The sequence below is a fragment of the Triticum aestivum genome, chromosome 1B, assembly GCF_018294505.1.
Source record: "Triticum aestivum cultivar Chinese Spring chromosome 1B, IWGSC CS RefSeq v2.1, whole genome shotgun sequence".
NCBI lineage: Eukaryota > Viridiplantae > Streptophyta > Magnoliopsida > Poales > Poaceae > Triticum > Triticum aestivum.
The window spans coordinates 528,188,220-528,209,067 of NC_057795.1; the positions used below are offsets into that span (position 1 = coordinate 528,188,220).

A 20,848-nucleotide genomic window follows, 5' to 3' on the forward strand; every position below is an offset into this window, starting at 1 on the left:
ATAGTAGAACATTTCCCATACATTTTTTGTCAATTCGTGAACATCAACCAAAATAGGTTGGAGAGAGCAGTCGGTACAAAACCATACATATATCGAAGAAGCAACATAGTATATCCTGCTACAAAGTTGGGCGGATGCTCTAGGATTTTTAGAACTGGTGAGGAAAACACATTTAGAATCAACTCGGATTTTTAAAGAATTATAAACTGTAATAAGAAATTTTATGTTATCATCGTCCTTGAACTTGTATGGTTTATATCGTTGAACTGAATGATATTTTTTCAAAAATATGTTTTGTGTGTTTATTTTTTAACTCTTCTTTTGCATTGGTGTCTTGTACTTCTCTCGTTTTGCAACTTGAACTTTTAACATATGAGTGGGTTTTTTGAATTTCCTGGATTTTTGCCTTCAATCGTTGTTGAAACATTGGACATGTCATTATTTGCACTTCACACTTCTGCATTTCTATTTATTAGAAATGGTTTTCTCTTTCTTGTTTTAAATTCAAGCTGAGAATTGTTTCTTGTTCGAACTGATCATTTATTTTTTAATTCAAATTGATCATTGTTTTTAATTCAGAATTTTTTAATTCGAACTGATCATTGTTTTTAATTTGATCTGATCATTGTTTTTAATGCAAAAACCAATTTTTTAATTCAAACTGATCATTATCTTTAAGATTGCAAATTATAAGGTAGACTTCTCTAACCTTTTGGCTAGTGAACTTATACAAAAAAAGGGCTACTCTTGCTGATACAACAGATTCAACAGAACTTATACAAAAAAGGGCTTCTCTTTCTTGTTTTATCTTCTATCTATCATAAGAACTGATACAACAGATTCGTTTGAATTGTTGCTCACAAAAAAAAGGGCTACTCTTGCTTTACTTAGTGTTACGAAAAGTACTACAAAGATGAATATAAGATTTGTGAACTCAAGGCCGTACATAAGTTGTACTGATCCACATGGGAAGATTTCCACAATTTGCACCGGCGATGTAGCAACACAGAAAAAAATCTGAAGGAGTCGTCACTGTCGTCCTCCTCGCCTGGAAGATGTGCTGAAAATGCACGCTAAAGTGACCTGAAGAACCACCAATTGTTGAACTGAAATACACAAGAGAAGGAGCATTTACATCTAGGGTAACTCTATGTTACACAACAATAACTGAGCATATATGTCTATAACTTGAAGGATAACGGACCTCAAGATGCCATTTCCTCTCAGCCTTATACATCTTCCTTCCAACATTCATCTATTTCTGAGTTGCTGCCTTCGACTTTTTTTACGCATCCTGCCAACCGAAAATGGACCGAAATTTCAAAGATGAACTGAAAAAGATGAACATAATTTGAGTAGAGATGGATGATGGCAAATGATGAGCAGCACGTTTGCTTCTCTTCTTGGCCTAAACTGTACAGACACAAAGGATCTGCCCCGGCATAGCTAATTGAGATCTCTAGCTAATTAACCCAGCCACGGGCCACATCCCATCACACAACACTTTGCATACACACATTTATCTATTCCTGGAAATTCTTTTACTGAAGTTAAGAGGAACAAGTTTGAGATTATCAGTAGTACACCCACCATACCAAGTTTCGAACTGAACCTCTTGGCGTTCAAAAGTTCAGAAACTGAACCTCTTTTGTAGTTCTCCACGTGCGCTGGGTTGTCGGGGCGGCATTGAACCGGCACTCGTGGCGGACGTGAATGGCCTGGGGTGTCGGAGTTGAACGGCCTATGCGCTGAAGTGCGGGGCGCATAGCTGGCAGGAGGCTCGGGCAGCGGCGGGGCGCGGGGTGGTCGGGCGGCGGCGGGACGCGGGCGGTGCGCGGGATGGGAGGCGGCAGCGGGGCACGGAATAAAATAAGTGCACAAGAGATATTTTCTTCTTATGATATATAAAACAAAACTATCTCTCCAACACACATCGAACTATTCGCACATTTCTCTATGGATTGAGGAAAGAATACATAGTGAAATAACATTTACTACTACTAGTCTTGAGAAAACAAGAGCTCAAATGCCAAGCAAGGAGTTTTTGTGTTAGGTTTGAACTGATGGCCTACCTGTAAGTAAACCAAGGATCACATAATACTGCCCTGGAAGATCAAATCCAGTAAGTTACCAAGGATGAGGATTCGTTTTGGTGCTGTTATGGTACTGTTACGCATACATTTCTTTATTACAGAACTGGCAATAGAATTACGATTGTCTATTTGAGAATCGGATTCAAAACTGGCAATCTATATATCTGGAAAGAAAGGCAACACAGCAAGAATGCTTGATTATGTAATTTTTTTGCAACGGAAGCTACTATTGGAACTCATGTACCCTGTACAAGTTCGGTTCTGAAAATAAAATTAACAGTACAAGAAATAAATAATGAGAGTGCAGCTCTTGAAAATGTTGTGCTACTTCAATGCTAGGGTAGCAAAAAATAAAACATTACACATCATACTAATGGTAGTACAAAATGGTTCTTTTTTGCACATTTTTGTGGGTTAAGTTCCTATGGCCAGTAGCTATCAAGGATTCAAGTGAACTCTCAGTAAAAGTAATTTTGTACTCCTCATGTAGAAATACCTGGACTTACTGTCACATGTGTTCTTTGTCATCCAGAACACAACAACGTTTCTCTATGCTACTCTCTCTGATCACTTAAGAATAACAAAAGGCTTGCAAACTACTCCCTCCGTCCGAAATTACTTGTCGCATAAATGGATGAAAACGGATGTATCTAGAATTAAAATACATCTAGATACATTCATTTCTCTAACAAGTATTTCCGGACGGAGGGAGTATGAGCTTGTACTCTCACTAATAATCAATAGGACTCTCATGTTTCTTGAGCACAGATCAACGGAAAACACCCAAAAACAAAATCCCTACTGTTTGCAAATGTCCCATAGAATATCTTATCATGAACGGACTAGTGAACTAACAGAGGATTTGTTTCCAGCAACCTTCCCGGTGGTTCAGGTTTTTTTATTTCTTGAGCTCTAATTTTTTAGCTTGCCCGACATCTAAACATGAACTAACATGATACTTCTGCTGATTTTTTTTGTCAATGAACTTCTACAATTTAGGTACTAGAACTCACTGATGCTATTTACTCTTCGTTTTCAAGGCATTTTCAGTACATGCCAAACATTAGTTTTTTAAACACATCCAGAGGTTAAACTGATCAGTACATGATGAAGAATGTCAGTTTTCAGAAGCAAAACTTGCACTAAATATGTTCAGAGAACATGAGGCTCTCATGTACTCTAGGCTACACACCAAACCTAGCTTTTACCATGATGCACCTTCTACTATGCAATGTAGACACAGAAACAAAACAATTTCTTATAAAGCTTCCTAGCCCATTCACTTCAACCTTTAGAATACAAACTTATTTTCTGGGAGAATAGAAGATGATTTCCAAACTGCAGTACTTACCCCAGCGCTAGAGCTCATGGGGAAGAGGAGTGGACAAAGGAAAAAACATTTATGTAGGGTGTCTGCCATGTGAATTGGCCAAGGTATTTTTTGGGCAAACCTTTCAACCTAGTTGTTCGTACTTCATATGAACTTCCCAGCATTTTTTGTGCAATGAACTTGCTATCCCGGACTACTCTCTTCCCCTATCATCCTAATAAAACACTATTTTTTGGTGCAGTGCTCTAGTACCTGAACTACTCTCTTCCCACTTTGTCAAAACTATGTTCCCCCTTTGTCAAAATTATGTACTTTTCTGGACTCTTGTATTTGAACTACTCAGAATATTTTAGTTGAACTCTTTCTAAAAGCAGTAAAACCAAGCGATGCCGTGGTAGCTAGGAACGAAAAAGAAAACAAAGAGAGCTAGCAAAAACGCACTGCACCGTTTCGCTTTGCCATGAGATGGCCATGGAGCTAGGCGATTTTTGATGGCCCTACAAAGGCACTATGTAACTGAATGTGCAAGAAACAGGAGAAAAAAGTTCAGTAGCTACACTGGCTCACCAGCAAAAAAAGACATATACTACAGAATGTGCCAAAAACAAGAGAACCAACATTTTTGGCACTAAACTATCACCACTCACTGACGTAAAATGTGGAAGAAACAGAAGAACCACCGTCAATAAAATTGTATGTGCAGTGGAGTGTTAGTTGGAAAGATTAAATTTAGTATAACATGCATTTTATTATTTCAATATTCTAATTCAGAATTAAAATGTCCCAGGAGAGACAATTACCAGCTCATGGCAAGACCTAAATCTGCTTGATCAGACATTATACAATTGTGCACTGAAATTCAGCTACTTAATTTTGGCTAAGAATCACAATGTTGGATTTGAATGAAGATACAAATCGTATTAGACAAACCTGAGGATATAGCTCAGAGCTTCATTCTGCTAGGTATCATCAGTATACCCTCCATGTCAAGTTCTGAACTGAACATGTTTTGAAGTTGAGACAAACAAAGTCGCATTGGAGTTGACAGAGGGTGTTGATGCGCCGGGTTGTCGAGGCCGCGTTGAACGGCCAGTGGTGGCAGAGGTGAACGGTCTGGGGTGGCGGAGGTGAACGGCCTGCACTTTGAGGCGGCGAGGCGCATTGCCGGGAGGAGTTGGGGCGTCGCCGGCAGGAGGCGTGGGGGGCGACCGCGTCCTTGGGAGGAGGCGCGTCGCGCGTGGCGGCGGTGGAGGTGCTGGGGTGGCTCCGATGGCGGCTGGTGGAAGCAAGTATGCCACGAGGGCGGGTGGAAGGCGAGGAGCCTGCGATGGCGGGTGGAAGAGGGAGGCGACGGCGGCGCGTGGAAGGGGGAGGCTGGCGGTGGCGCGTGGAAGGAGGAGGCCGGTGACGACGCGTGGAAGCCGGAGGCCGGCGGCGGCGCGTGGAAGGAGGAGGCCGGCGACGATGTCTGGAAGCGGGACACCGGCGGCAATGGGAGTTGTGGGTGGGTGGATCGGATCTGCGAGATACTGGAGGTCAGGAGGCAGGGTGGGCTTTTTTGCGGGGATTTTGGTCATCGGCTAGCTGCATCACATCTATATAGGGACTGAAGGTAACAGAATATTATTCTGTTATTAGTAACAGAATAGCCCTGTCCTCTCTCTCTATATATATATATAGAGAGAGAGAGAGATTGAGTGAGCGTGGCCCACCATGAGATCGAAAGAGTGGCGGCGGCTTGGATGGACTGACCTAGATAGACAATCTGCGTGAGAGAGTATAGAGTGTGTCGATCGAGGCCCGAACAGGGAGATATATCATTTGTGTGTGAAAGAAAACGACCTTAAACGAGACTCAGTTAAAGAGAGTGAGATTGAGCGAGTGTGGCCCGCCATGCGTAAGAAAGAGTGAGACAGTCTCGAGGGAGTGACCTAGATATACAACGTGTGTGCGTGCGCACGAGAGGTTGGGGGGCTAGATAGGCAATGCATGTATTTAGCGCGAGAGGGTGAGAGGGAGAGGGGGGAGAGAGAGAGAGAGCTCGGCATGGGGTGCAATGGCGGGTATGTGAGGTAAATACATTTGGTAACAGGAGTGGAAACAGGGGTTGTGTAGTTGAGAGACTTAGAGATCGAAACATGGAGAGAAAGAATGAACGTGTGTTGGAAATCAATAGCTTGCTAAGGTGGTTAGGAGAGGAAGATTGACCGATACAGGAAGTATGTAGCGTTTGTGCGCCGGGGGGGGCTAAAAACAACATTTGAATGTACATAGTACAAGACTTAATATCGATGTTTCAATTCAATGTACATTGTAAGATTTGAACCGAGGACCAGGCATACGGGTAATTATTTCGAATTCGTGCCATACTAAGTTTCGAAAAGTTGACATTGACTCAATTTGTTGTGCTATTTTGTAGGTCATATGTTTGAATCCATCCAAAAGTTTTCTCACTACCATGGTGTTCATCATATACATATGAATTTGTATTAAAAAAGTAGCATGGATACAGTGAAATGCAAAATCCACGTTAGAATTGGAAATCGCTACGTGACACACACTCTAATTCAAATAACTAACAATGTGACACACACTCTAATTCAAATAACTAATTATGTGACACACTCTAATCCACGTTAGAGTGGGTACCGTTTCGATTTTTTTTAAATAACTCCTCATTATTTAATTTATAGTACTCCCTCTATTCACTTTTATAAGACCTTGAAGACATTTCAGACAATGTGCAAAACAGTTCATTTTAAGTTGTCTGAAACGACTTACAAAAGTGAACGGATGGAGTATCTCGTTTCGTGTGACTAATTATTGCAAGGAAAACACGGGCATGGTAATACATACAGATTCGTTTGCAAATGAAAGAAGATTCGTTTCGTTTGCATTCTCAAATGTAGGTGCACCAGGCAGACCAGGGTCGTGTCGGGGTGGACGCTGCTTCGCTGCCCTTGGGTGACTGACATGTGGGCCAGCCACCTGTTGGGCCCACATGTCATGGACACAAAGGCAGGTGCCTTAAGGCACCGAAGCATAGTCATGTCGGGGTGGTCGCGTGTGTCGGACGGACGCGTAGCACCCAGCCACCCACCCCACCCCCCTCCCCCCAAAAAAAGGACGACGACAATATAAGATCGCGCTTCCACGTTTCGGATTGAAATATCTGGCGGCCCCAATTCCAGCCCTGCAAAATCTCTCTTCTCCACCGTCCCTTTCCACGCCCAGATTGCTCAAATCCCTAATTCGCCGCCATCCCTCGAATCGCCCCTCGTCTCGTCTCTTTCACCACCGTTCCCCACCTCTGTGCCGGACGACAACGACGAAGACGACGGTCGTGCTTCACCACCGCACTGGAGCTACCTCATCTACGCCCTCGTCCACCGCACCGAGTGGTCCACCAACAACGGCGGCCGCCACAACCGACGTGCCTCACAGACACCGAGTTCCACCGCATCAGGTGCGCTTCACCGACGCCGTCTCCCAGCTCACCGGGGCTACTCCACCGAGCACATCGTCGCACCTCCACCCCCCGAGGCCATTGGGGCTTCACCAACGGTCTCGTCCACCGCATCGTAGCGCTCCGCTGCCACTCAAGATCTGCATCCGTGCGCGGCCAGCCAACGCCAGCGCATCACCCTCAACGGCTCTAAAGTGACCCGCACTCTAGCTAGGCGAGCATGCCCAAACGCCGGCCCGAACTAGGTATCCACACATCACTCCCTTGTGCACTGTTCCGACGATGTTTGGATATCCTTTCACTGCTCTCTTAGCTTACACGCCTATGCAACTCTGACTTTAACTCTTATTTCTTATGGAGATGTCATCTGAAACAAGCAAATCCATTTTTTAGCGAAGCATGATGGTGCTACGGGATCTGGTACACATCCTGCACACCTGTATAACCTTGCAAGTATCTGTCCTCCGGTACAACATCACGGTCGATTCCTCTTATTTGATCAACCATTCGCCGTGTCAAAAATGCAGAGGGGGATGCAAGGAGCACAAGGCCTGCACATCCAAGAAAGTGGTAACATGGACTTGTACATGGAACATCCCAAGCGCAAGCAGAGCTGCAGTGAGCCTGTACAACGAGCTAGCGTAAGTCCCTGCATTTCATTTAATTCGTACTGGCATTCGTGTATGATTTGTGTGCAGTGGCTGATCCACGAATTCAAGTTACCAGGGGCGAACATTTAACTTAAAAAATACGAAGGCACTTGCACTCCGGAAATCAACATAACTTGAGAAATGTGAAGCTACATGCACTTTGAAAACCAGTTAATGATCCAAAGTAGTTCAGATTATAAACACTAAATGATGGAAGCACCAAAAAACAAAAAATGCAACATGGTGTACAAGGACTACAAACATGGTCTGTACCTGCTTGAATTATTCGTTCTCTGGCTGAAAATATCAAAGTGTAATTGCATGTATAACCAGTGCGCAAACTGCATATCAATATATCTATCCTGCACAAGTATGCCAATAGTTTCAAACAACAGATTAGAAAAGTATTTATGCTATGTTGTCATGATATGGGGACTTTCTGGTAGATGGCCTCGACGTTTCCTCAAGCTATGAAAATGCACTATAATTTGCTTGTCATCAATGCCTGCAAATCTTTGTCTCTCTCAACATAGTAGATCATCATTAGACACTAAATCCTTCAATGAGCTTGCAAAATGCTTGCATTAGATCCCTCATTAGACACTATATGTTCATCACCAGGAGCATGTAAAATGTTTGCATCAAATCCTTCATTAGCAGTCTGTTCATTAGACACTTCAGGCTCAAGGACAACATGAGCTTGTATGTTTGCACCGGAAACTTGATTAGATACATCAGATTCAGTCAGTTCAGCATTGATTGGGAGAGTTATAAAATAAGTAGAAATTGGTTTCATTTTCTCATAGATTCCCTACATACAAGCAGTTTTACAACACCGTCAGGTTTAACTATTGGCCAGAAATTGAAGAGTTGAATTAGATATAATCAGGGATGTGATGTACCTGCCCATTGCGCATGCTACTCTTGCAAGCTATGACTGTCTGTTTGCGCAAGCTCGATGCCATGCCCGTGCTGCCGCTGCTGCCTCCCACGCAGGCTACACCCAGGGTTGGATCTTCATCTTCTTGTCCTTCCGTTCGCTTGAAGCCCGGCGACCGCCCTCCAACGAGGGCGTGAGGAAGTGTTGTGTCGGTCTGTCCAACGGCGGCTAGGTTAGGAGCGAACCAGACTGGAGGCTGGAGCGAATGAATTGGGATTTTTCCTGCTGTCGATCGATATGGGAGGCGCTCGTATGGGTCGCGAGCCTGCTATAGGGCCTGCCTTGCACTTATGTTATTGGCCCATCCAAATTGAAACATTTTTCTTCATTTTTTACATTGCCTTCTTGTGCGTTGGGACGAACAAAACTAGCGTGGGCCAACCTGGACGACTCAAACTAGGTGCACACTTTTCAGCCACCTGAGGCGGCCGCCCATACCAGCCCCTATGGTGGCGTCGCCCTTTTTGCGTGTATGATTGGATGGTGAAAAATATTCCAGTGGCACTTTTGATTTACCCACAGAATGGTTGAATTGCTTGTTTCTATGAAGTGAGTTCGCCAATAATGTGAAGGATGCCAGTCTTTTCATCCTATTGTAGATTGCTTAGATCTCGATATGCCAAAAGTAATCGCATGAAATATACAGTAAAAGCCAGTGTGATGTGTTTGGCTACAACTAGTCTGACTACACGTCCTCATATAACATATCAAGGACGCACCATCTTACCAGATTAACCATTCGACTTACCCATGCAGTGTGGGAAGAAAGAAGTATTGGGACTGCGTATCCAAGCAATTGATGCCATGGACTCCTTTGTACAACCTTGTAAGCGAAAAAGAAGTTGTAGTGTGCCTATACAAAGAACTAGCGTAAGTTCAGTTACCTGCTTCTCGGAATTTTATTTAGCCACTTATTGCAAAATTGTTCAATTACGTTGCTACTGATTACATAATGGCACAGCCTGTTAATCATATTGTAGACTGCGCCTATCTATGTGTTTGATACTTACTGTTAAGAATTACATGTTTGCCTTAACTTAAATATCTACTTGTTTGTTTAACTGCTTTGCTGCTGCAACAGCGGGTTACAATGATGTTAATAACTACTATACTTTTTAGCATCCAATTGAAACTCTTTAATTCCTTGTTTGTTTAACTGGTTTGCTGTTATAACTCCCAGTTGAGATGTTTTGCTAACTTCAACTTTTCTGAATCCAATTGGAATTTTATGGGCAAAACAGGTTAGCCCAAGATCAAAGAGCAAGGTCCCCATGGACGTTGCATCATCCCACAGTAGTGGCACCGGCCCAATCGTGCATTATGAATTGCCAACTGCTGATTCTCTAGAGGCTAAACTAGTGGTAGAAAGAGATTCTGCTTCTGCACTTAGAGATGAAGTTGACATGTTGAGGAAGCAAACAGCACAATCACAAGCAATACTCAAGACAACCATTAAATATTTGGTGGATTTCAAAACGAAGCAAGCTCAGACTAACCAGATTGTTAAGGTCCTGAAGGAAAAAAGGAAATTAAATTTCTACTTGGTAAATCATAGGTGAAATGTTCTTTCCATAGTTGAATAACCTTTGTGTTGTCTGTTCATGTAATCAATCAAACCATTTGTTTTAGAGATCATGTAATAGTTGTTTTTTTGTTTTTTGGTTTGTAATTTTATTTGAGCACAAGTCTGTATTAATTGATAAGACTCGGAGACATTTCATTTGGATTGTTGTGCCAGACCTACAAATATGCCAATCGGGCTAAATGTGCATTCAGCAATAGTAGTAGTATAGATGGACCATAAGTGGCACGCATCGGAAAGGGCCAAGATGCTGGCTAAAAAAGGATGATGTTGTAGCCAAAAAAAAGTACAACGGCCTGGCTTATGTATGTTAGTTGATATTATTGATCCATATACTCTATAAGTGTTTATATGTCTGTTAGTTCTGTACATTCTTGGTTGATTGACTCGGTATTTGAATCTTGATACATCGCTTGTGTACATATCTAAATGGGAGTACACATTATGCTGCGTGTGACATTTGAGTTGGACATGAAGTGTTCCAAATATTCGAATTCACCTTAAACTGGATTCTAGTTTTGAATTTGAGTATTGGCATTTGTAAACCATATTCATATATGACAGTGGAATACATCTTTGTCGTCCTTTTGAAGATATATAAAAACACATAGAATGATTTATAAAGATTCATATAGGAATACAAAGTGGATTCGAATTTAGTTGCCAGGGTAAACGTGGATGCTTATTGTCCCAAAATTCGAAAGAAGTAGCAAAATGTCCACTCCCACGTCGGCTGCCCGAAGCCAAGTGTTTGGGAGATGGAAATTACTGTCTACCCATTACACGGACAATCCATCGGCCCAATTTCCACTGCTCTAAATAGGGGTAGGTTAGTAACTTCAATTAGACGTGACACGACCGCCTCTGAGCCCATTCCGACACGGTGGGCGTCAAACATGGGCGGCAAAACACATTTGATTCAAGCTCATCTGAAAGACCTCTGTTTCTCCCTCCATTCCCCATTCATACACGGTGGGCGGCAAAACAAACTCAACTCAGCCGAAATTGATGTAGGCAAATATTTTCAATAGGGGCAGGTTTGTAACTTCACTCTGACGTGACACAACCGCCCTACCTGTCAGCCCCGTTCATACACCGTGGGCTGCCAACCACCCTCTCCTCGCCCGAAATCGCTCTGGGCAAATATTGGTGAGATGTGAGATTACCATCCTATCCCCAACCGACGAGACGTCCAAATTTAAACGGGGGCTAAGTTCGTAACTTCCCATATTTCAGACAAGTGCGTCCCGAAAACATGGTTCCCCGTACCTCTCCCTCCATTTTCCCATTCATACACTGTTCGTGCTAGAACACCCCATCCCCACAGCAGCCTCCGTCCGCCACCCCATCCATCGCCGCCGTCCTCCACCACATCCATCGCCACCGTCCTCCACCATGCCGGAGCGCCTACCAAGACCGCGTCGTCCACTGCTAGAGATGGACGTTTCTCATCCACGGCGACGGACCAATAGCCTTGCATCGCGTCCTCTCGCTTCATCGGCACCGTCGTCCTCTTTGTCGGGGCCGCTCACACGACCTTCTCTTCCACCGCAACGGGACTTATCCCCCGATGCACCCGTCTACCATCGCAGATCTGCTTCAACGCCACCGACAGCCATCGCACCCCCGATGCCTACACGGCGCCGCAAGAGAGGTGGTACTTCATATCTCCTCAACTTTTTGATCTCAACCAGAAAATAGATCTTAACTTGGTTACTCTACTTTCTTTTCAGCTCTTAGAATTTAGTTCTTAGTTCGAAGCAAACAATGGATGCTAAATATCATTTCTCCGGTTTGCAGCTTCAAATCTGCCATGGCACAGCCATAATACGGTTTAATTGATCATGCTTAGGGTTTAATTGATCATGTTGGTTCCGTGGTGGTTTCTTTAATAGAAATCGGAGGGGAAACCCTCTTTTGCTAAAAAAATATGCTTAGAGTTTCCCCCTTTTATGATCACTATACGATCAGAATACGTGCTTCATGTCATAATAACACTGCTCCACCCATCAAGCTAAACAAGCTTAGATGTTCAAATATGAATCTGATATTATTAAAACAAAGTTGTTTAATTGGTCAGGTAAATGTTCCTAAATTAGTTTCAAAAATGCATGTTCGCTGCTCGGGTGTGTATCTCTACAGGGTGCCCACGGTGGGCCGGCCCACCCTGGGATTTTGGGTCGTCCCAGGCCCCGATTCCCCTCTGTTCTGCTGCGCGCTTCCGATCTCTACTCGCCCCCAGCCACCTGCCTCGCCGGCGACTTGCCGTCCTCGGACGGCATGACTCTAGGAGGAGACGCCGGACTAACAAGAGGCCAGGAGCCGCTCGCCCAACAGCGTCACCGCTGCCCGGGCGCGCCGCCGTGCCTACCTTCCCAGTCCGTTCAGGGCTCAGGCGTGCAGCACCCACCAAGCCAACCCGATTTATCCTGAGATACGTCCTCAACACTCAGCAGCCACTCCTCATCACCCATTTTCTAATTGATTCATTACTCATTAGGCAGGACTGTCATTAGGGTTTGTTGTGTGCTCAGTGCTACCTACACTTAATGGTTCAGATGTATTTCGGTAATCTTTAGTACCTCTAAAGTTCACAGGGTTTTCAAAATTCCGGCCCTCGGAACAGAAACTAGTCATTTTGGATTGTTGGTCGTAGTGACATTGACCCAGATTACTACTGCAAGCCAGGTTTGTTGACAATTTTACTTGTCTTTCTTACTCATTCGATATAATATCCAATTATTCACGTCGATTAGTTGCAAACAATAAGTGCTAGACAAACTTCTTCATTCAGATTTTGGACGGTCTCTTACTGCAGTTACAATTCTGCATACTTGTCCTAATAAGCTCACAAGTAAATGATTGATTCACTACATCTATGCTTGCCTTGTCATATTTGTTGTCAATATTCTTTTAGGGTGGACCACCCTGTTTCTAAATACTGGAACCGTAGACATGAGTGAATAGTATTTCTCTATGTGATCTCTTCCATCATGTGTGGGTAACGAACACTGCATTGTATAGAAAGAAAGTGTCATTTCCAGCTTTTACATAGGTTTCGATCTTTTACATGGAATACAATCTGCCTACTTGCTTTGTGTCGCACTACCAACACTCCACCCTTGAAGCTAAACATTACGCCACTCATAATTGCTTAGTTTATTTGTTCAAATACGAATTTCATATGATTCTAATGTTCCTACTTCAGTTTTGAAATGTGTGCCTGCCTGTTATAGAGACATAAGGGGTTTGTATTTCTGTGTGTGGTCTGGTCAGCACGGTTGGGGAGGTGAACTTTGCATATGCAGGGGTTTATAGGGAGACACTCTCCGAGTTGAATCCGCAATGCATTCCATAGATAATCTGACTACTTTTTATGTTTTCATGAATCTCAGATTCTGAACAGCATCATAATGATTATGAGCTTGCGCGCATGAAAAGAATAAAGCAGAACAATGCCATGGCTGTCAAACTTGGCATTAAGGGACTGAAATCAAGTCTGGATGCAATGCAATGCAAACGCTCTCCACCTACAGATTCATGCTCAGAATATGATCCTAACAGTGATTCTGAGCTAGAGGGAGACCTAAGTCAATGTAGCTCCCTAGTGGAGGAGTCAGAGGAAGATGCCCTATCTTATTCACCCATCAAGGTACTTGCTCTAACTTTCCAAGGTTACATTGCTCGCACATATCTTGCAACTGATGCTTTGCATTGCTTCTACTTTGTTGAACTGCCATTAGCTTAGTTTACACATCGTGTATGTGAATACGCCCTGCCTATCCATTTTCAGTACATATTCCATCTGTCATCATACCATATTTATCCATTCAAATGTTGTTCTTGTGTATCAGACGTTCAAAAGGAAGAGGGCGATTGCTGATCGTGGAGGAGCACAAGCAAAGTATTTGGAAAAGGTAGTGGCACCTGATAAATCAAATAGCCCATTAGGTGTAGTTGCAATATCACCTGACCCACAAAATACCCCAACTCTAGCAGACTCTAGCCCTACTACACTGGTCATTTCTGATGCCCCAACTCAGCAGACCCCAACTGCAGCAAACAGTATGATTATGCCAGTTGACATAGCACCAGCTGTACGACGCAAAACCCCCATTCCAGCAAAGAGTACACCAAATCCAGTTGCCAAATCCCTTTTCGAACCAGAGAGAGCCCCAATTGCAGCAAATAGGACCCCTGTTCCATTTCTTCCCAGTTTAGAAGACGAAGCTTATGTTGTTGTCAGGAACTTTGTGCGCATCTTTCCTTCATGGAAAGATTATACCGCAGACACAGAACAATTTCCAGTCTTCCTCCGCAACTTACGCGTAAGTAATGTACTAATGTTATTCATGGTCATTACTGCATATGTTTCTGCTGACAGAAGACACAAGATTTCATTCTTTTAAATAGGCGAGGAGCAAACTGGATTGTGATGACGAGCAAGGGTTGGTTGCGCTTTTCAAGCACTCGTTGATGAAGTATCGTTCCTACCTGAGGCAAGCGCACTTCGATGGCAAGCCTCTGAACGAAATTTCTGTAAAGTCTCCGGTGCTACATTTATCCGACGGTGACTGGAATAATCTTGTTACACATTGGTCTCGGCTGCAGCGTAAGGTACTGTCTATGATATCACATCACAATTTGAACTACATTTCTGCATTTGCCTTAATGTCTCACTTGTACGAAAACTGTTAGCAGAAGAACATTCGTTCTCAAGGGACCACAGAATCTCGCAACTATACTGCACACTGCATTGCTCTTGTGAGTACCTCTTGCCCTGTATGACCATACTTACTTTCATAGCTGTTTGATTATGTAGCATCACTGCACATGTTAGCCTCGTAATCGTCCATTTGGTGGACATTATAAGATCCGTATGGACTCTTACATAAATTTAGAATCAACCCAATGCTTTTGAAGAGGTTTAGCTCTGCAGTCCTCTTGTAAGGACTGAACGTGGTCTATCACTGTACTTACATTAACAGCTACTCCCTCCGTCCCATAATATAAGAACGTTTTGTACAGTACACCAGTGTTCAAAACACTCTTGTATTATGGGAAGAGGGATTGGTTCATTTTGTAGCATTCTGCATCTTATCTCCCTCGCCCACCATTTACTAAAAAAGATCAGATCTATATTTAATCTTACCAACAAGTAGAATACACAGACAATGCCAGTGCAGAAGTGTAGCCCATTGCTCTTGTCAGTACATTTTGTCCTGTAACGCTTGTACTTCCAGGGATTGGTAGTTGATTATGTAGCATCAATCTGCATCTTATCTTCATTATCCTCTATCCCTTCCAGTATTATCATATCTATAATTACTCTCTACAAAATGTAGAGTACAGGCAATGCTTATGAAGAAGATTCTGTGCTGAAATTCTTGAGTTATCCTTCCCTTGACATGGAGAAGGGCATTATAAAGCCGGTGTTAACTGTTAATGTAAGTCAGTCCTTCTAAAGCCTTTATCCTCAACTGCTGTTTAATTTGCTCATACTCCCTATCGTTTACTGCTGTTTAGTTTGCTGTTTCTACCAAAATGCATGTTCGTAAGAACCGTAAGTTCTAAGTTTTACTTGTAAAACCAAATTCCTTATTCATACCATGCACATTACTTAATACTCCCTATATGTATGCTTGTTTTGTGGATCTATAATCCAGTGTGTGGTGAAGCAGCCCACGTTTGCACCTTGTCATCTCCTGTTTTATCTTACTGATGTGGCTGATGATATGAACAACATGCCATGCACATTATCCAAAATAGATACAATGATTTTCTTTGCCCTTCATCTATGCTTGTTATGTTGACATGGTAATCCAGTAGTGTGGTGAAGCTCCCCGCATTATGAACAATGCCAAATTATGCTATTGATATTTTGAACTTACTCTTTATTTTCTAATTTGAAATTGGATAGAATTGACAGAACAGTTATCATCTTTGTTTATACACGTGCAAAACCTGTCATCTCTCTGCTTTGTTTCAGGGTGATATGCCTGATGGCATGCACAAGTCTGCTGAAGGCTGTGAGACAAACCCAACATATATTGCAGCAAAGAAGGCAAAACATCTTGAAGATAGCGAGACAACCCCAAAGTCTTGTCTTGATGCAGTGTTCAAGTTACTTGAGACTAACAGTCAGACAAGCTCACAGAATTCGTTGTCTGAATCAGTTCGACTTCTTCAGTCCCAAGTTCTAGCAGAAAGGCATTCTGCAACTCAACTTCGACTTGAAGTCCTATCTCTAAGAAAGATTGCGGAGAACACCAATGAGAACCTCATCGCTAAACAGCTACACCTGGAAGCTATGACCGACATGCTAGGCCGGTCTCACAGCCTTGCTCAGCAGCTTGCGCAGCAGTTCCCCCGCAAGGCTAACCTTTCTTGAACTGTCTTGGAAGTGGTCTCGGTTCAGTATTATTTTGTTACGCTGCAATGGTGCCCAGTTTTTGTAATCTGCTTCTTCGTTGCGCTTTATGATCACTGGTGGCGAACTTCGATGCCCAGTGGATGTAATATACCTTAAATCCTTTATTGTATAGTGTAGGTTTATTCTTAGTTACTATGCCGTAATTTCTTTATTGTATAGAGTAGGTTTGTTCTTAATTCCTACTAGTTACTGCCATCATTCGCTATCTGAAAAAAAATCAGATGTAGTCGACCGGGCCGAAACATTCGACTCTAACGGGCCAGGTTTTAGCGGGCCACAATTGGGCCGGCCTGCGTCTTTCTTGGGCCCGAATGATTGGGGCCTTCACACATTGCGCCAGGCCCAAACTTACACCGGCCTATATTTTAGTTGGGCCTTTTGTCGACCCAGCGCTTAGTTTGGCCCAGGTAGCGTTGGGCCATTAACAGGCTGAATATTGTACTGGCCTGTTACGGCCGAGATGAAACCACGGGCCTTTAGCAGGCCAAAATGCATGTTGGGCCTCAATTTTCACTAGTCGTCGACGGGCCTTCAGCAGGCCGAAATGTAGACCGGGCCGTTTTGGGCCCAGTTAGCTCACGGGCCGTTACCAGGCCGAAACATATCTCGGGCCTTAGTTGGCCCACTGATATCATGGGCCTTTAAGAGGCCGAAAGCTTAGTACAGGCATCAACGGGCCGAATTACGCGACAGGCCTTTAACAGGCCCAAAGTCACGTTGGGCTTAACTGTTGCCACCTTTAGCACGGGCCGTTAGTGGGCCCGATGTCCCGTCGGACCATATATGGCCCATGGGCAGCACGGGCCATTCCCAGGCCGAAAGTCACACCGGGCTGAAATGGGCCCATGTCTACATCAGGCCTCTAACAGGCCGAAAGTCACTGGGCTGTAGTTGGGCCCGAATATTCGGCGAACAATTAACGGGCCAGATCTGGCTTCGGGCCGCAAATGGGCCCAAATATTGGGCGAACAATTAACGGGCCAGATCTGGCTTCGGGCCGTAAATGGGCCCAAATATTGGGCGAACAATTAACGGGCCAGATCTGGCTTCGGGCCGTAAATGGGCCTTTATTAAGCAGGCCGTTATTGGGCTGGCCCACTAGTACCTGATTAAGTTCTACGGGCCTTTGACTGGGCCGGCCTTTTTAACCTATATGGGCCTCTGTTGGCCCAGCCACGTGTCGACGTACCATAGGCATGTCTCCTCCAATGGACGGGCGACATCTGGCCCACTGACGAGCTGACAGGTGTTCCCTTCGGCCAATCAGAATTTTACACGTGGAAATTTCCCATTGGTCGGGGCTGTTAACGGGTTATCGGATCCAAAATCCGACCCGATAGCTTAACGGCTGTTCCGTTACGGTGGATGCCACGTGTCGGTCACCCTTGACGAAGCACTTCTGTGACGCGCGATTTATCGTCATGGAAGTGACACTTCGTGATGATAATTTTGGTAATGTCATGGAACACTTCTACGACAGCACATGTATGACTATCTTGATTCTGTCATAAATTTGTCATGGATGTACATGCATGACAAAAAACACGACCTACTGTGACAAACACGTATCATCACGGAAGTGTATTTTTTTTGTAGTGCACACAAAGAACAAATACTTGCAACCCGACGTGTTAAAGGGGTTGTCAATCCCTTTCGGATAACGGTGCCAAAAGTTGGCGAGTTGACGGGAGAAAGTTGTAATAAATTGATAGATGCAAATAAAAGCAAATAAAATTCAGCGAGGTATTTTTGGGTTTTTGGATTAATAGATCTAAAAATAAAAGCGAATAAAAACATATCTCGAAGGCAAATATGATCAAGAAACCCGAGGGTCGTAGATTTCACTAGTGGCTTCTCTCGAGAAAAATAGCATACAGTGGGTAAACAAATTACTGTTGGGCAATTGATAGAACTTCAAATAATCATGACGATATCTAGGCAATGATCATTATATAGGCATCACGTCCAAGATTAGTAGACCGACTCCTGCTTGCATCTACTACTATTACTCCACACATCGACCGCTATCCAGCATGCATCTAGTGTATTAAGTTCATGGAGAAACGGAGGAATGCAATAAGAACGATGACATGATGTAGACAAGATCTATTTATGTATAAATATACCCCATCTTATTATCCTTAATAGCAACGATACATACGTGTCGGTTCCCCTTCTGTCACTGGGATCAAGCACCGTAAGATCAAACCCATCACAAAACACCTCTTCCCATGGCAAGAAAAATCGATCTAGTCGGCCTAACTAAACCAAAGATTCGAAGAAGAAATACGAGGCTATAAGTAATCATGCATATAAGAGATCAAAAGACTCAAATAACTTTCATGGATAAAAACATAGATCTGATCATAAACTCAAAGTTCATCAGATCCCAACAAACACACCACAAAAAGAGTTACACCAAATAGATCTCCAAGAGGCCATTGTATTAAGAATCAAAAGAGAGAGAGGAAGCCATCTAGCTACTAACTACGGGCCCGAAGGTCTACAATGAACTGCTCACAGATCATCAGAGAGGCACCAATGAGGATGATGAACCCCTCTGTGATGGTGTCTAGATTGGATCTGGTGGTTCTAGAACTTGCGGCGGCTAGAATTGATTTTCGTTGACTCCCTTAGGGTTTCTGGAATATTGGGGTATTTATAGAGCAAAGAGGCGGTGCGGGAGGCGGCCGAGATGGGCACAACCCACCTCGGCGCGCCTGAGCCCCCAGGCACGCCCTGGTGGGTTGTGCTCCCCTTGGAGCTCCACTCAGGTACTTTCTTGGCCCAACCGGTGTCTTCTGGTCCAGAAAAAATACAAAAAAAGTTTCGCTGCATTTGGACTCCGTTTGATATTGATTTCCTGCAATGTAAAAAATAAGCAAAAAACAGCAACTGGCACTTGGCACTATGTCAATAGGTTAGTCCCAAAAAATGATATAAAGTTGCTACAAAATGATGGTAGAACATCTAAGAATGATAGGAGAACATCATGGAACAATCAAAAATTATAGATACATTGGAGACGTATCAGTCGTCTCGCCAACTATTGCTTCTAGAACTATTGCTAACGCATAAGCATAAAGTAAAGCAATTACATGGCGCTTGCATTTCATACAATAAAGAGACAACCCTAAGGCTCCTGCTAGTTGTCGATATTACAAAACATGATCATTTCATACATCAACATATATCATATCATATCTTGACCATATCACATCACAACATGCCCTGCAAAAACAAGTTAGACGTCCTCTACTTTGTTGTTGCAAGTTTTACATGGCTGCTACGGGATTGTAGCAAGAACCGTTCTTACCTACGCAAAAACCACAATGGTGATTCATCAAGTTTGTTGTTTTAACCTTCTTCAAGGACCGGACGTAGTCAAATTTGATTCAACTAAAGTAGGAGAAACAGACACCCGCCAGCCACCTGTATGCAAAATAAGTTGCATGTCTGTCGGTGGAACCGGTCTCATGTGCATGGACATGTAAGGTTGGTTCGGGCCGCTTCATCCCACAATACCACTGAATCAAAATAAGACATTGGTGGTAAGAAGTATGGCTTTCACCACCCACAATTGTTTTGTGTTCTACTCGTGCATATCATCTATGCATAGACCTAGCTCAGGATGCCACTATAGGGGAACGTTGCATGGAAAACAAAAAAAATTATACGCTCATGCAAGATCTATCCATGTAGATGCATAACAACGAGAGGAGATAGAGTGTCTACGTACCCTCGTAGACCGTAAGTGGAAGCATTTAGTAATGCGGTTGATGTAGTCGAACTTCTTCGTGATCCAACCGATCAAGTACCGAATGTACGACACCTCCGCGTTCAGCACACGTTCAGCTCGGTGATGTCCTTGCCTTCTTGATCTAGCCAGATGGGTGAAGTAGTAGATGAGTTCCAGCAGCACGATAGCATGGTGATGGTGGTGATGCAACTATCTCCGTAGGGCTTTGCCGAGCACTACAAAAATATGACCGAGGACGAACTAGATGGAGAGGGGCGCTGCACACCGCTAGGGAATCATGGTGTGCTTGCCCCTCTCCCTCCTCTCATATATATAGGTGGAGGGGCAAGGGAGGCAGCCCCTAGGGTGCACCAAGTGGCCGGCGGCTGTCCTAGGGTGCCTACCCTAGCCGACCCCCCCCCCTTCCATATTTGTGCATGGGGGGAGGAAAAGGGGGGATGGCTGCCTTTGGGGCGCCACCCCCTTCCTTCCCTCCTTTGGTGCACGGGCAAGGGGTGGAGGGGCACACCAGCCCCCTTGTGGGCTGGTGTGCTTCCCCCCTTTTGGCCCATAAGGCCCATCACTTGCATGTGGCCTCCTGGAACCCCTTACGGC

At 43.9% G+C, this 20,848-nt stretch overlaps 1 long non-coding RNA gene across 1 annotated transcript; it reads right to left on the reverse strand.

Annotated features, from left to right (window-relative positions):
- Positions 1-774: 774 nt before the first annotated feature.
- On the reverse strand, positions 775-4,985 carry LOC123136513 (uncharacterized). The gene is made up of 3 exons (XR_006467044.1): positions 4,354-4,985; positions 1,205-1,294; positions 775-1,106 (listed from the first exon to the last, which is right to left on the reverse strand). It is a non-coding gene; the product is annotated as an uncharacterized lncRNA (long non-coding RNA).
- Between the last annotated feature and the right edge of the window lie 15,863 nt (positions 4,986-20,848).